Source organism: Hevea brasiliensis, chromosome 13 (assembly GCF_030052815.1).
Source record: "Hevea brasiliensis isolate MT/VB/25A 57/8 chromosome 13, ASM3005281v1, whole genome shotgun sequence".
NCBI classification, from domain to species: Eukaryota; Viridiplantae; Streptophyta; class Magnoliopsida; order Malpighiales; family Euphorbiaceae; genus Hevea; species Hevea brasiliensis.
In genome coordinates, this window is record NC_079505.1 from 8,253,181 (window position 1) to 8,266,766 (window position 13,586).

At 32.1% G+C, this 13,586-nt stretch overlaps 1 pseudogene; it reads right to left on the bottom strand.

The window, feature by feature from the left end:
* Positions 1–375: 375 nt before the first annotated feature.
* Positions 376–9,921, bottom strand: LOC131171802 (leucine-rich repeat receptor protein kinase HPCA1-like; annotated as a pseudogene).
* Between the last annotated feature and the right edge of the window lie 3,665 nt (positions 9,922–13,586).

Consider the following 13,586-nt stretch of genomic DNA (forward strand, 5'->3'; position numbering starts at 1 on the left):
TCTTCTGGCTTGATCATTTCTTCTGCCTGGGATCACAGCTTAATCAGACTTACATTCCAATGTTGGACCGTGTTGGATTCAAGAAGCTAAGGTGGAATGCTGGCATGAAGCTCGATCGAGAATCCACAAAATGAGTGGTATTTCTCGGCCCTGCTAGAGAAACCAATGACCTGATCAGGTGCAAATAGATCATATATTGTGTTCTAAACATGTAGTAGTTTGTATAACAACTATGTTCAGAACAGAAGGCGTTTAAATATCTTAACAGCAAGTTACAAAGTGAAATAAATCTTGGAAATTAGCAAACTCTCTGTTAAAACCTGGGGTAAAAGAAGAAGGGAAATGCACCCTGTAACAGGAAAGTCAAAGCAGATATATAAACAACTAATGAATGTGAAATTTCTACATCATTGCTAATCTGTCTTTCATCTTTTCTGTTTATTCTTCATTTCAGCTACCAACCTCAGATACAACACTTAAGCTAAATATTCATAAGCAAATAATTCAATTCAACCACAATTCTAATTCATTGCAAGCTTCATACAAGACAAGACAAATAGCTACACATAGTACGGTGCTTTTTAAACATTTCAAACTGTAAGCATGAGCAAAATTTGAATGTGATAATGCTCAATGAGGCTCTATCTTTGAAGGTGGAAATGCCCCACTATAATCAAAGGAATCCTTGCCGTAAGGATGACGAGGACTTCCCTTGGCTGCTTCCTCGTAACTTGCTGAAGTAGATGCCGATTCATTAGTGGGGTTTAAACCAGCAAGCTGCAAGATGTTCTCTATCTCTTTCACCACTTCACCCATTTTAGGCCTGTCTGCTCCTGACTCTTTCACACATTCCAATGCCAGATCCGCAAACTTATTCAGACCTTTCAGTGTTGTTTCTAGACCAATGCCTGGGTCAAGAAGTTCATGGAGATTATATAAATCTTTTGTTCTATCCATTGCCATCTTTACCTCTCTCACTATGTATTTTCCATGTTCTATTGGCTTTCTTGCGGTTAGTAGCTCTAGCATCACAACTCCAAAGCTATAAACATCACTCTTCTCAGTTAACAGCTGAGTCATGTAATATTCAGGATCCAAATAACCCTAAACAAATAAAAAATTTTGTCAGTTCAGTCCTGACATATTCTCAAATGTTATCTTTAATTTTTAAAATCAATCCACCTCATGCATATCTTGGCCATTCCAACACTACAAAACCTTTAAGAATTTACCAACAAATTGGTTATTCATTTGTGTCAAGCAGATGCTTTCTTTCCAGGAAAACAAATTCTCAGTTCTTGATTTGTTAACAATTTGGCCATAAATTATAACAGCAAGCATTATGGAGTACAATTTTATACTTTATCTGCTATTAAGTTCCCATTGTTAAAAGAAATGATTACGGTACATTCAAGCAGTAGGATATGGATGTACTGACCATTGTCCCTTTAACTTGAGTGGTAACATGACCCTTTTCTGTGTCACCCATAAGCTTGGAGAGGCCAAAATCAGCAACCTTCGCATTTAAGCGTTCATCCAATAGTATGTTGGTGGTCTTTATGTCCCTGTGGATAATGGGAGGGTTTGCAAGTTCATGGAGATATGCCAGACCTCTGGCTGAACCAAGGGCTACTTTAAGTCTCCTATTCCAATCCAACCTGATTCCCGACTTCCCTGCTTGTATGGGAAAGAAGAAACAAGTAATGGATTAGCATTGTCTCAAGGAGAAATGTTCCCTTGAATATAATCATAGCTCATTATCCAGAAAGAATGAAAGCCTTAATAAGTAGATTTATTCCCTTACTATATTCTGATTAAGACATTCTAATAATATAGGTCTGAACAAAGTCACTGTTCTCATTTTTGGTTGGATAAAAGGATTTAGTCTCACAAGTTCCCATGAACCATAAATTATTACTACAAAATAGAATATTCCATGTGACTATTCATGAAGTATCAAGCTGAAGCATCAGTATGGTTAACAAAAGTACCTGAAAGACTGTCACCGAGACTCCCATTTGGCACAAATTCATAAATGAGCATTTGTTCACCTTGCTCAAAGCAAAATCCCAAAAGGCTCACAAGATTTTTATGATGCACTCTTGATAGAAGTTCAATCTCAGTTTTGAATTCTAGCCCACCCTGCAATGATTGTTGTTGAGCTCGTTTTATGGCAATCAATTCTCCACTGGGAAGGATTCCTCTATATACCTGTAAAAAAATGTTGGCTATATTATTGAAAAAAAAAATCATAACACCAAATTGATTCAATGGTTCAAGATTTGTTCAAAGAAATTAAAATTTGCAATAATAATATTATAACAAGAGTGTCAATTAAAAGACTATCAAAACCAGAAATTCCAATCACACAACCACTGAAGGTCAAGGAGAACATGCTAAACCACTCATGAAAATGCACACACATACACTGAGCTGGCCAAGTTCTGTGTTGTTTTAACAAAATAAGGATATATAATCCAGTTTAATATATAATATCTCCTCAAATAACAAAAGCATTATCCTCCTATAGCCTAAATTGTAACAAGTTTCATGCACCAGAACACCTTTTTATGCAACATCAGCAACATATCTAGCTTGTGCACCTTATTTCGATCTACATCTATCTTGACTAATTTGGGATTCCCATTTTCTAAATTTGAATCTAAGTTTCTGCACCCTATGCCACTCCAACCCAAGTTGGCTCACATTTTGGGACTTCAGGGACATTGGAGTCAGCAACATAAAAATAAATAAATAAATTAATTAAAAACAAGTGCAAAACTATGCAGGGCCAAGATGAACTCAGTTTGAGAGAGATAGAGAGGAGGGAATCAAACTTAACCTTTCCATAACCACCAGATCCAATATTATTTGCTTCTGAAAAATTACTAGTGTATTTTTTAAGCTCTTCAAAAGAAAAGCATCTGGCCCCTTTTAATTGAGGAACACCAGTACCACTGCTCTTAGTTGAATCCCAGTGTGCTGCATTTTCAGAGTGTAAAGCAACAATTAAACCTGACGTACTCCATCTGAACTGAAAAACAAGAAGTAATGGTTAAATCCTTATTGTACCGAAAGGATTGTTCCGTTCAGTTGCTCTTTCTGCTCTCTTCTTTTGATGGTAAGCATAAACCCCTGCAAGAAGCAACAATAGTACTAGGACAGAACCACCAGCAGCGGCTCCAATGATAATGCCAGTGTAACTATTTTTGATCCTGTAGCCTCCCCTAAATGACAACTCAAACGAAGGGAGAGAATGGTATTATAAGAAGAAAAAGAAAATGATGGAAAAATCTTAATAATACATGGATTCTGGAAGTACCGGCAAAATACTGATAAGATTCTCCAGAAAAATAGAAAGGTCCAAATGGTTTTGGAGGCTTGAAAGTCTGGTTGCTTAGTACAAACCCAATCTGAGAAATAACACTTCGATTGAAATGATCTTGGTTAGATGGAAAGACTTCAAGTTTTAATTCGAAGTACTCAGATGAATCCTTTCTCGGATTACTTAGAGAAACTGAATCCACTGGAAGTTGATTGGAACTAAAAGAATCCATTAGTTTCTGCTTGAGTAAAATGTAATTTGTTTTGTTGTCCAAGTCTGAGAATGAAGGAGCTCTGAAAACTAGAAGTCCTGTATATGGATATGCGCATTTACAGTTGGGACTAGATATCTGATTTGAACGGCAGGAAATAGGCTCACAATTATTTGATAGTGACACATTAGAAGAATTAGGTCTGGGAATGGTGCAGTAATCTGCTGATACTCCTGTTTCCCTGCAAACTGGGTTGTTCACGAGTCTGTAAAATTCAACAAATGAAACAAGCATGAGCTGGTTACGAGAAGCGAAGAACATCCCCTGGCAATTTAGTGTTTTCACAACACTAAACTTTTAAGTTTTTCAGTAGCACAATGGTTAAAATTTCTCAAGCATGAATAAAGAATGCAACTCACATTACATCAACTTGCTTTTGTCCTGGTGTTGGAGAATACTCAGCAATTAAATTGTTTCTTAAATCAATGAGTTGTAGTTGGTCACAGCTTGTTCCAATATCTAAAGTGCCATTGAGTGTATTTTTACTTAGATCCCTGTAACCATAAGTCAAAACAGCTATTAGCTAATGCCATCACTAGATGTAAATGTCTAGCTAGGCTTCTTTGTGCAGAATTCTAAAAATTAACTAGTTGATTATCCTTTGGGCTTTCTTGACATCCTGAAATTAAATGCTAGCTACTAGATATCAAGATGACACTTACACAGTCTGTAAATAGGGAAGGCTGAAGAAGCGAATTGGAATTTGTCCTTGAAGTTGTGTATTTTCCATCACTCTGTCAGACAAAATTGTAAGTTATGCTAACAATAAAGACTAAAACCCTTTTCAACTTCATAGAAAATGGTGCATGTCCAGGCACAGACAATGACAAACACAAAAGCACACAGGGCAGGACAAATATATTCGTGGTACCACCTTTAAGGCCTTATATATTTTTATTTATGTTCTTTAATGGCCTTTCCTAAGATATAAGATGGTAGAAAGGCCTGTAGCAAAAGCAATATTAACATAAATATAGATATCAGCTTCAAAACAAATATCAGCATGACACGAATAGATATGCAAGACCAGAAGAAGGCTTGTGTTCTATTGTATCATATAAGAAACTTGTAACTAAGGACATTATTAATTACGCAAGAACTAGTTCCCTAGTGTGCATGTGAAAACAACATTGTTTCCATCAACAAAACCAAACACAAAACATCATATGTTATAACTACTATGGGATGAAAAGTTTAGATGAACAAAGTTAAAAAAATAAAATCAAGGAATAACCAAATAATGATGGAAAGGAGAACTTAGAAAACTAAAAATCAAATATATATGTTGATCTATATAATTGGACTCAAAGAGGTGTACTTCTTACAGATTAAGCAATCAAAGTTGTGTTGACCTACAAAAAGTGTGGTTGGACAACTTTTCTTTGTTGATTTTCTTTTCCTAAAAATATTTTTTCTCAATTACAAGAATACCCTATCCCCCGAATTGATATCTTTATTTTTTTTCTCATTCTTATTATGTTCTTCTTTAATCTTTAATGTAGAAGGAGATGATTGTACAGAAAGCCATGTTTTGTAAGATAGAACAACAACAACTAAGCCTTAACTTCAAACTAGTTGAGGTTGGCTATATGTGTCCTTATTTATTATTAAGCTCTATTAGACACCAAATCTGCATCAATATCCAAAACCCGTAAATCTTTTGACACCACTTTTCTCTACATCATTTTAGGTCTCCCCTTCTCCTTCTTACTCATTTCTCCACTAACTTATCATACTTTCGTACTAGAACATTTGATTCTCCACATTTGACATGACCGTACCATTTTAATCGATCCTCTCTCATTTTATCTCCAATATGTACTACATGCATTCTCTAAAAGATGTGGCCATTTCTAATCTTATCCTACTAGACATCCATCTTAACATCCATATTTCTACCACTCTCTTTTGTTAGATAGAAAATGATAGAAATTAATTAATGTAAATGTAAAAAATACGCTCTGAGAGATGAGCATCTTTAGATTGGCAAGTAACAATGTATTTTTAGATAGAAAAGCTGCAAATGGTCAATCAATGTATTTGCATAAATGAGATAGCAGTTAAAAGGAAAGTTTTATGTGATCACAAGATTCCCAATAAGTTGAAAGGAAAATTTTCTTGTATAGCCATAGGATCGGCCATGTTATATGGTAGTGAGTGTAGAACCTTTGAAGGAGTCGTATGCGTCTAAAATAAGAGTTGCAGAGATGAGAATGTTAAGGTGAATGAGTAGCCATACTAGACTAGACAAAGTCCATAATGAGAGTATTAGAGAAAAGGTAAGAGTGGTGCCAATTGAGGAGAAGTTGAGAGAAGGGAGATTGAGGTGGTTTGGTCATGTAAAGCATAGACATACGGAGGCTCAGTTAGACAAGCGAGCACATTAGGTTAGAGGATAGAAAGAAAAAAAGGGGTAGACCTAAATTGACTGGGAGGAGCGTAGTACAACATGACCTAGAAGTATTATACATTTCTGAGGATTTAACTAAAAATCGTTTAGAGTAGAGAAAGCGAATCCATATAACCGACCCCAAATTTTTAGGATAAAGACTTAGTTGAGTTGAGTTGAGATAGCAGTTAAAAGGACAAGAATAACCTTTTCAATCTTACTATTTCAAGGGGAAAAAAAAGACAACTCTATAAAAGGAAATAACACATAGAGTAAGAACAAAAGGACAAGGAAATGGATAAAATCCAAAGGACACAACATAAATTTGATAAACCTTTGTTAATATTAACATAAACTCAAATCATGTATTTTTTTTTATGCATTCCTATTTTAATTTGTATTTCATATTCCATTTTTGTATTTGGATTCTTCCTCTCTTGCTTACAGGTGTAGGATATTCTAGCATGGTTTGAATTAAACACCAAAAAGAATACAGACATAGCATTATCCCATTTTCTGCAAATATGAATTAATGTTTCTTTATGCCATTATTAAAGAGAAAAGAAAGAGGAGATTGAGACTTGAAAGTTAGGTGGGAGGAGGAGAGAGAGAGAGAGACATACAATGTTGTCAAAGACTGCAAGGTAGAAATCCAAGGTGGAAAATCAGATGCATCAAAACTATTATTGCTCATGTCCCTGTAGACAACTTTCAAGTTAAAAGATGCACATAGCAACAATATAGTTATTGTCCTACTACTATTACTGATTATATTAATACACTGGACAAAATCTTACAAGTAACTAAGAATATTCATTCCAGTAAGGTTGGGAAGAGGTCCACTCAATTTATTGTTGGACAAAACCTGATATTGATCACCAAGAGGCACAACTGAGTGAAAATCCACATATAAACTACTAATGATGAGGTAAAACCATTATAACAGCTTTATCCTGAATGCCTCTCTTCCATATACTTACAAATCACTGACATTGGTAAGTTTGCTGAGGTTTGAAGGGACAGGTCCAGTCAATGAATTCCTGTCAAGGCGCCTGCAACCAAGATAAGACATTCAAGAAAAATTCACCAGCAGGAACATCAACATGAAGTCATTCAAGTTTGTTGTATAGATACTCACACAACCTCCAAAGTCTGCACAAGGCCAAGGGTAGAAGGAATACTGCCAGTGAGCTTGTTGCTGTCAAAAAGCCTGCACAATAAAAGCATCTGTCAAAATCAATGCTTGAATTGGCAGGTGTGCATATGATTAAGGTGACATTCAATTGAGAAGATCCACTAAGAAAAATGTGTAAATTAATAGTTTCATCTGTTATTATTATTTCTTTGCACATTCAATTCTAAAACAGTCCATCAAATTATTTTTCAATGGAGAAAAAGATATTTCAGAACAAACAACTTATTTTCCCCTTTCCTTTTTTATTTTTATTGTAAAATTTACAATACAACAGAAAATTAAACAAATTATGCAGCAAAGATACATCATGATACGGTCAACAAAGGCAACATCCATAAAAAAATTTGCGATTTAACAGAGAAAAATTATGCAACTTGGAAATGATGGTTAAATACATATTTACTACTGTCACGGCAAGAATTTCAATGAAACTTACACATGTATGAGATGCATGTCCGGTCTGAAAAGTTCAGGTGGGATTCTGCCTGAGAGCTGATTCTTTCCAAGATGACTGTTAATAGTTTTTACAATTTAATTAATGGAAAATGATTCCATAGCAAAAAAAAAAAAAAAAAAAAAAGAAAGGGCTCCAGTCTGCTGTACAGTGCAAAAAGATTTTACGTACAAGTGTTTTGTTTTATTTAGCATATCAAGACCAGGTGTAGTCCCTGTGGAGATGGGGATGGGCCCTTCAAGCTTATTGTCAGCTAGATCCAACCAATAAAGTTGAGATAGATTGCCAATTGAAGGTGGAATTGGTCCGTTGAATTCATTCGAATTTAGAGATCTGCAAACAATGATTTTCCGGAAATGTTGTTCCAGACATTAACAACACTTCAAAATAAGTGGAAAATAACGAAGAATAAAGCCTAATATTGAACAAAACTGTTAGAATTCGTATAAATGCTTATATGGGGGACTAAATTGACCACCCAACCAGCATCTCGTTTGGGATTCACAAGAAATAGTATGTTGATTGTCATACTACAATAAAGCAAAGAAAGCTTGCAAGTTGAAAATCCTTACAAAAAAACCAGCTGCTGCAGTGATCCTATTGAATCGGGGATAGGACCAAAGAAACCACAACCAACCAGAATTCTAGAATACAAGTAAAAATCATTTCCTTAATTAGAGAATTGTGACAAAAAGGAAAATTGGATGTCAATTAATACTTTGGTGAAACAATGTGTGTTCTTACAAGTTTTCTAGCTTCTTCAAACTCCCAATTGATGTTGGCAGATGTCCTCGCAAATCCTTGTTGTATGATAGATCTCTGTATGAAGATGCCAACAATCAGAAATGGAAATAAGAATCCTTGCTCTGGAAAACAGTCTCTATATTCTATCATTTTCTTGGTGAAAAAAATCCCCTCAGCTCAGGATAGTGTACGAGAAGCAATCTTAATCTCAATGCTACAAGGAGCCCTATGGATGATGCACCTGCTTAATAAGTGCCTCATGCATTGAGCATGATACTAGAGAAATGTAGGCTTGCATGCTACAATCTAAATATAATAATAATAATAATAATAATAATAATAATAATAATAATAATAATAGCTGATGATAGCTCAAACATATTTAGTTATGAGACAGATCCTAAGCATCAAAGAGGAGATAAACTGCAGGCCAAAGACCTACATAATCGTAAGTTCATGTAAGTTTGAGATATCTCCAGACAGCTCTCCTTTCAATCCCATACTTGACAATTTTCTGCAATTAAGAATAGTCAGGTTAATCTCAAAATCAGGAAAAGAAAGAATTTTCCAGCCTCAATTAGCATTAAAAGATGAAGCATTGCCAATTAATTACATGGAAGTCACACGTGAATTGATGCACTTTATGCCGTCCCATTGGTCTCCACAGGGGTCTGTACCTTCCCAGCTAGGTGGCGTGTTTTCCCACGAATCCATAAGAGCCTTCACTGCAGCAACTGCATCAGGGATCAAAGAAATCATTTGCATGATTCAAGTCATCAGTATTTGTCTTGCCCATTTGTATGAAACATATTGTAGGATCTATAAAAACCAAGATATAAACTGCTCCTGATTTTCTCTTAATCCATGGAAGAATTTTCAGGGCATCATTAAACCACATAAGAAAAGAAAAACCTGCTATGAGAGTTTTGATGAAGTACTCCTAGACCCATGCTTACTGTATGATTTGAGAAAGTGAGCACTTCAGACAAAAAAAAAAAAAAATTGAAGCCAAATTCTAACTCAGAAGTTCCAATACCCAAAGAAATAAATAAATCTGATAGCAATCCTGGATCTGGTCCATCTGCTTAAAAGCAGCTATCTAACATCTCCATTTGAAGTTAATCTATAGTTAGTTAAGAAAGCCTTAAGTTACCAGTGAACATGATATACTAATCTTCATCCAAAGAAAAAGTTGCAGAACATGCACCGATTGAAAGAGTTAAGGTTGTCATTGGCATATCAACAAATTCTAACGAACAAAACAAGAAAAGGAGAATAATAATTGTACTGAACTTACAATCATCAATGTCAGTCGTTGCTGCTATGCTACAAATCTGGAGGGAAACAACCAGCAGAAAAACCAGAATTTTTGGATTCATCTCCGAATAAAACATCAAAAACTCTTTGTTTTCACTTTCATATTTTGCTCAACTGAAAACCCATTTAGCCCAAGCAATCAAATCTCAATTGAAAGATATTCAAACTGAATATTTTCCCTGGCCACTTCTTTTTTGTCAAAAATGGAACCGTGTGAAAAGACATAGAGTGGAACTACTTATATTGGCATAACATTACAAATCATATAAATAGACTAATCACTTGTTAGTCTGTTACCCATCATCCACGTTTAAAAGAGGGAGGGAGAGAGAGAAAGAGAGAGAGAAGAAACAACTTGGTGGCCGGCTGACTGGCCATATCAGTAAACAGAAGTCAAATATCAAAAAAAAAATTTTTAAACGACAAAAATGAAAGAAAATTGACACGTCAAATTGAACTGATGAAGCAGAAAAATGGGCCTGTTGTATTAAATAAAATTGAATTCTTCAACCAAAAAATGGATATCGCATTTAATAAATATCTCTGATCAGCTACAAATTGATGGGTTTTCATTTTTCTGTTTCATTTTATTCAAATTTACAGAGGAAAAAAATACTTGAAGATAATCATAATAAACACACACACACACATTCCATTTCCAAGCTTGCTAATTGCTGGTCCTAACCTAATATAATTCAATTGAAGTCCTTTTCAAAGAAACACTCATATTCATAGGAAGAAGTTACCTATGAGAATAATCATCCAATAAACCATGATGAAGCTGAAGAAAAAAGAAAGAAAGAAAATAATTGAGGTTTTTGTTTCACAGAAAATATAATGTTTTCATAGAAATTTTTTAAATAAATTTTTTTTTAGAAAATATTTTCTTTTATTTGATTATAAAATTAAATTAATAATATATATTTATATTAAATATTTTTATATTTTAATAAAATTATTAAAATTTAAAAAATAAAAATTATTTTAAAAAAATTTAATCAATAAAATATCTTCTGTTTAAAAAATCCGTACCTTCTGTTAATTAAAAGTCAGCAAAAAATTAAGCTTTTGACTCTTTCAAACGGTTTCCACTAGCGGCCATTTTTGTTAGTCCTGGTTGGTCCTTTTCACTTTTAAAGCTTTTAATGACGGAGACATCATTTAAACTTAGGGGAGGCCAGTGAGCCGTGCAGTATTTGAACTAATTTTTTTTTTTTTTTTTTATGAATTTAACTGAGTTTTTTTTTTAATTTTTAATTTAATTAATTAATCAAAATAATAACCTTTTAAATTTTTATAATATGAAATTTTTATTGAAATAATACAAATTTAATCTTTTAAATTTTTATTAAAATATTTAAAAATTAAATATAAAAATTTATTAAAAATATAATCATATTTAAATATAAAAATTTATAATAAAACTATTTTACATTGTGTGCGTGTGGCAAATGTAGAAATGAAGGGCGAAATCTAAATAGTCATTTGCTTATTATAATTAATTGATAAAAATTTATAAATTATATTTTTATTAAATAATAATCAATATTTATTCATTAAAATAAATAATATAAGTTTTAACAAATATTTAGACAATTAATTAAAAAAAATTATTTACAATATAAATTTAATAATATTTATATAAATAAATTATCATCTAAGTCGTTTGGGAGTCAACTCCCTTATTTACAAATACACGTATTTTAAATTAAGATTTAAAAAAAAATTAATATAACTAAAAAACAAAAATAAACCAGCAAAATATACTTTCATTTGGAAAACTAAAATTAATGAAATAATATTTATGTGTGTAATAATATAAAATTATTTAAATAAAATTACGTAAATTATATATTAATTATATGAAAATAGATTTAATATAAGAAATATTTAAAGAGTAATATATCATAATGATGTAAAATTCTCTCTAAAAGTTAGAATACGTTTAAATTAGTAGCGATAACATAAACTTCATATTTATTATTTAATCAATATAAAATAAATTATAATAATTAATATGTAAATAATTTTAATATATATATATATATATATATATATATATATATATATATATATTTCCTGGTTTTAGTACCTATTTTAGAGGTTGAAGAAGACCTAAACCAAACGGCATTTACTAATTTGGTGAAATGACACATCGTGTTAGGGCTACATACTTGTTGTTTTGGCCTCTTAACAATTTTTCAAAAGATGCAAAATAGGGTTTTCAGAGAGAATTTTTTTATCGGAAAAATTGATAAACTTCTAAAATTATTGTTAAATTATTTATGATTTAAAAAAAATTGTAACATTTTTTATTATTTTTATTTATTTTTAATAAATTATTTTAAAAAAATTCATAACAAATTATTTATTTATCCAAAAATTATGAAATTTGTCCCAAAATTTTTCTTAGTTTTTTTTAATATCTTTTCAAGTCATTATAATTGATGAAAATTATTTATTTTGTGTAAATAAATAATCTTTCCTTTTGTTTGTCTTGAAAATAATTATTTTGTGTAAATTTTTTTATGTGAATTAATATTTATTTTGTTTAAATAATTATTTATTGTTGAAATGATTTTTTGTGATGTGTTAAAAAAATCTCAGCACGCATTATGAGGATGCCTAGAAGAATTTTCACTAACCATCAATGAAATAGAGTGAGAACTATAATCAACTAGTCATTTGCCCACATGTTGTGCGGGTTTTTAAATTTTTTAAATTATGATTTTATAAAATTTTAGAGTGTCACTTTATTTCTTATTATATTTTCATTGATTATGTTTATTAATTCCACACAATTACTAACATATGAAATGCGAGAAAAAAAATAGTAAATTTTACTGAAAGTCACTCAACTTTTAAAGTATTTACAGTAACATCACTAAATTTTAATTTTTTACTTGCAAGTCGTTAAATTTCAATTTTTCCAACAAGGAAATTACTTTGCTCGATTTTCGTCAATAGCTCCAGTCATGTGATGACGTGGCTAATCCACGTAGCATTTTTATGCATTAAAAGTGCTCTCTCTTATATTATGTCTCCTACATGGAGAAGTCAAATCTCACTCCCCTTTTGATATTTAAATAAATCTTTTCCTTTATCTCTCTCCATCGATTTAAAACATCTCTCAGTTCTCTCTACTTTTCTCATTTTCCTTCTCTGTTCTAAGTAAAAGAAGAAAGTTTGTGTGATTTTGTGCTAACAAAGGAAAACGATGGAGTAAAGTGAATATGATGTGATCGTTCGGAGATGTATTTGCAACATTCAAGTTGATCTGCGCACTTCTTGGACTAGCGGTAACCCTAGTGGGCATTTTCATGACTACAAAAATTACGGGTAAGTTATGAAAATATGCATAGTATTTTATTTTTTTGAGTTTTTTGATAGAAATTATAGCTTAGTGTGCTAGTGGGTGTTTGCATACATCAAAGTATCATGGGTATTTCTAGTAGTGTGATGATATGATGATCCTTTCCCATCTAGAGCAACTCAAGTGATTTCAGGATTACCAAAAAGAATTGAGAGCCATGAACATGAAATGGAAGCTGTAAGAGACAAAGAGAGAAAGTGGATGTACATTGCATTGTTTTTGGGTTTATATCTTCTGCTCGACAAAGTCTTCTGATGGCTAGGCTATTGGTAAAGTGAAAATTACCAATGTAGTTCATAGTAGCTTGCAATAAGGGAAGTTGTTTTGTATGGGTTGTTGTTTATGTAAAATGGAAACTACAAGTTTTAATAAATATATACCTAGTTTTAATGAAAACCAATTGTTATTTGCATTAATTAGTTTTATTATTGTTTTGTTGATTAATTGGAAGTAATGGATTAAGAATTGATCTGTAATAGAACAAATAAATAGCCTTTAAACAAATTGTAAAAGTATAG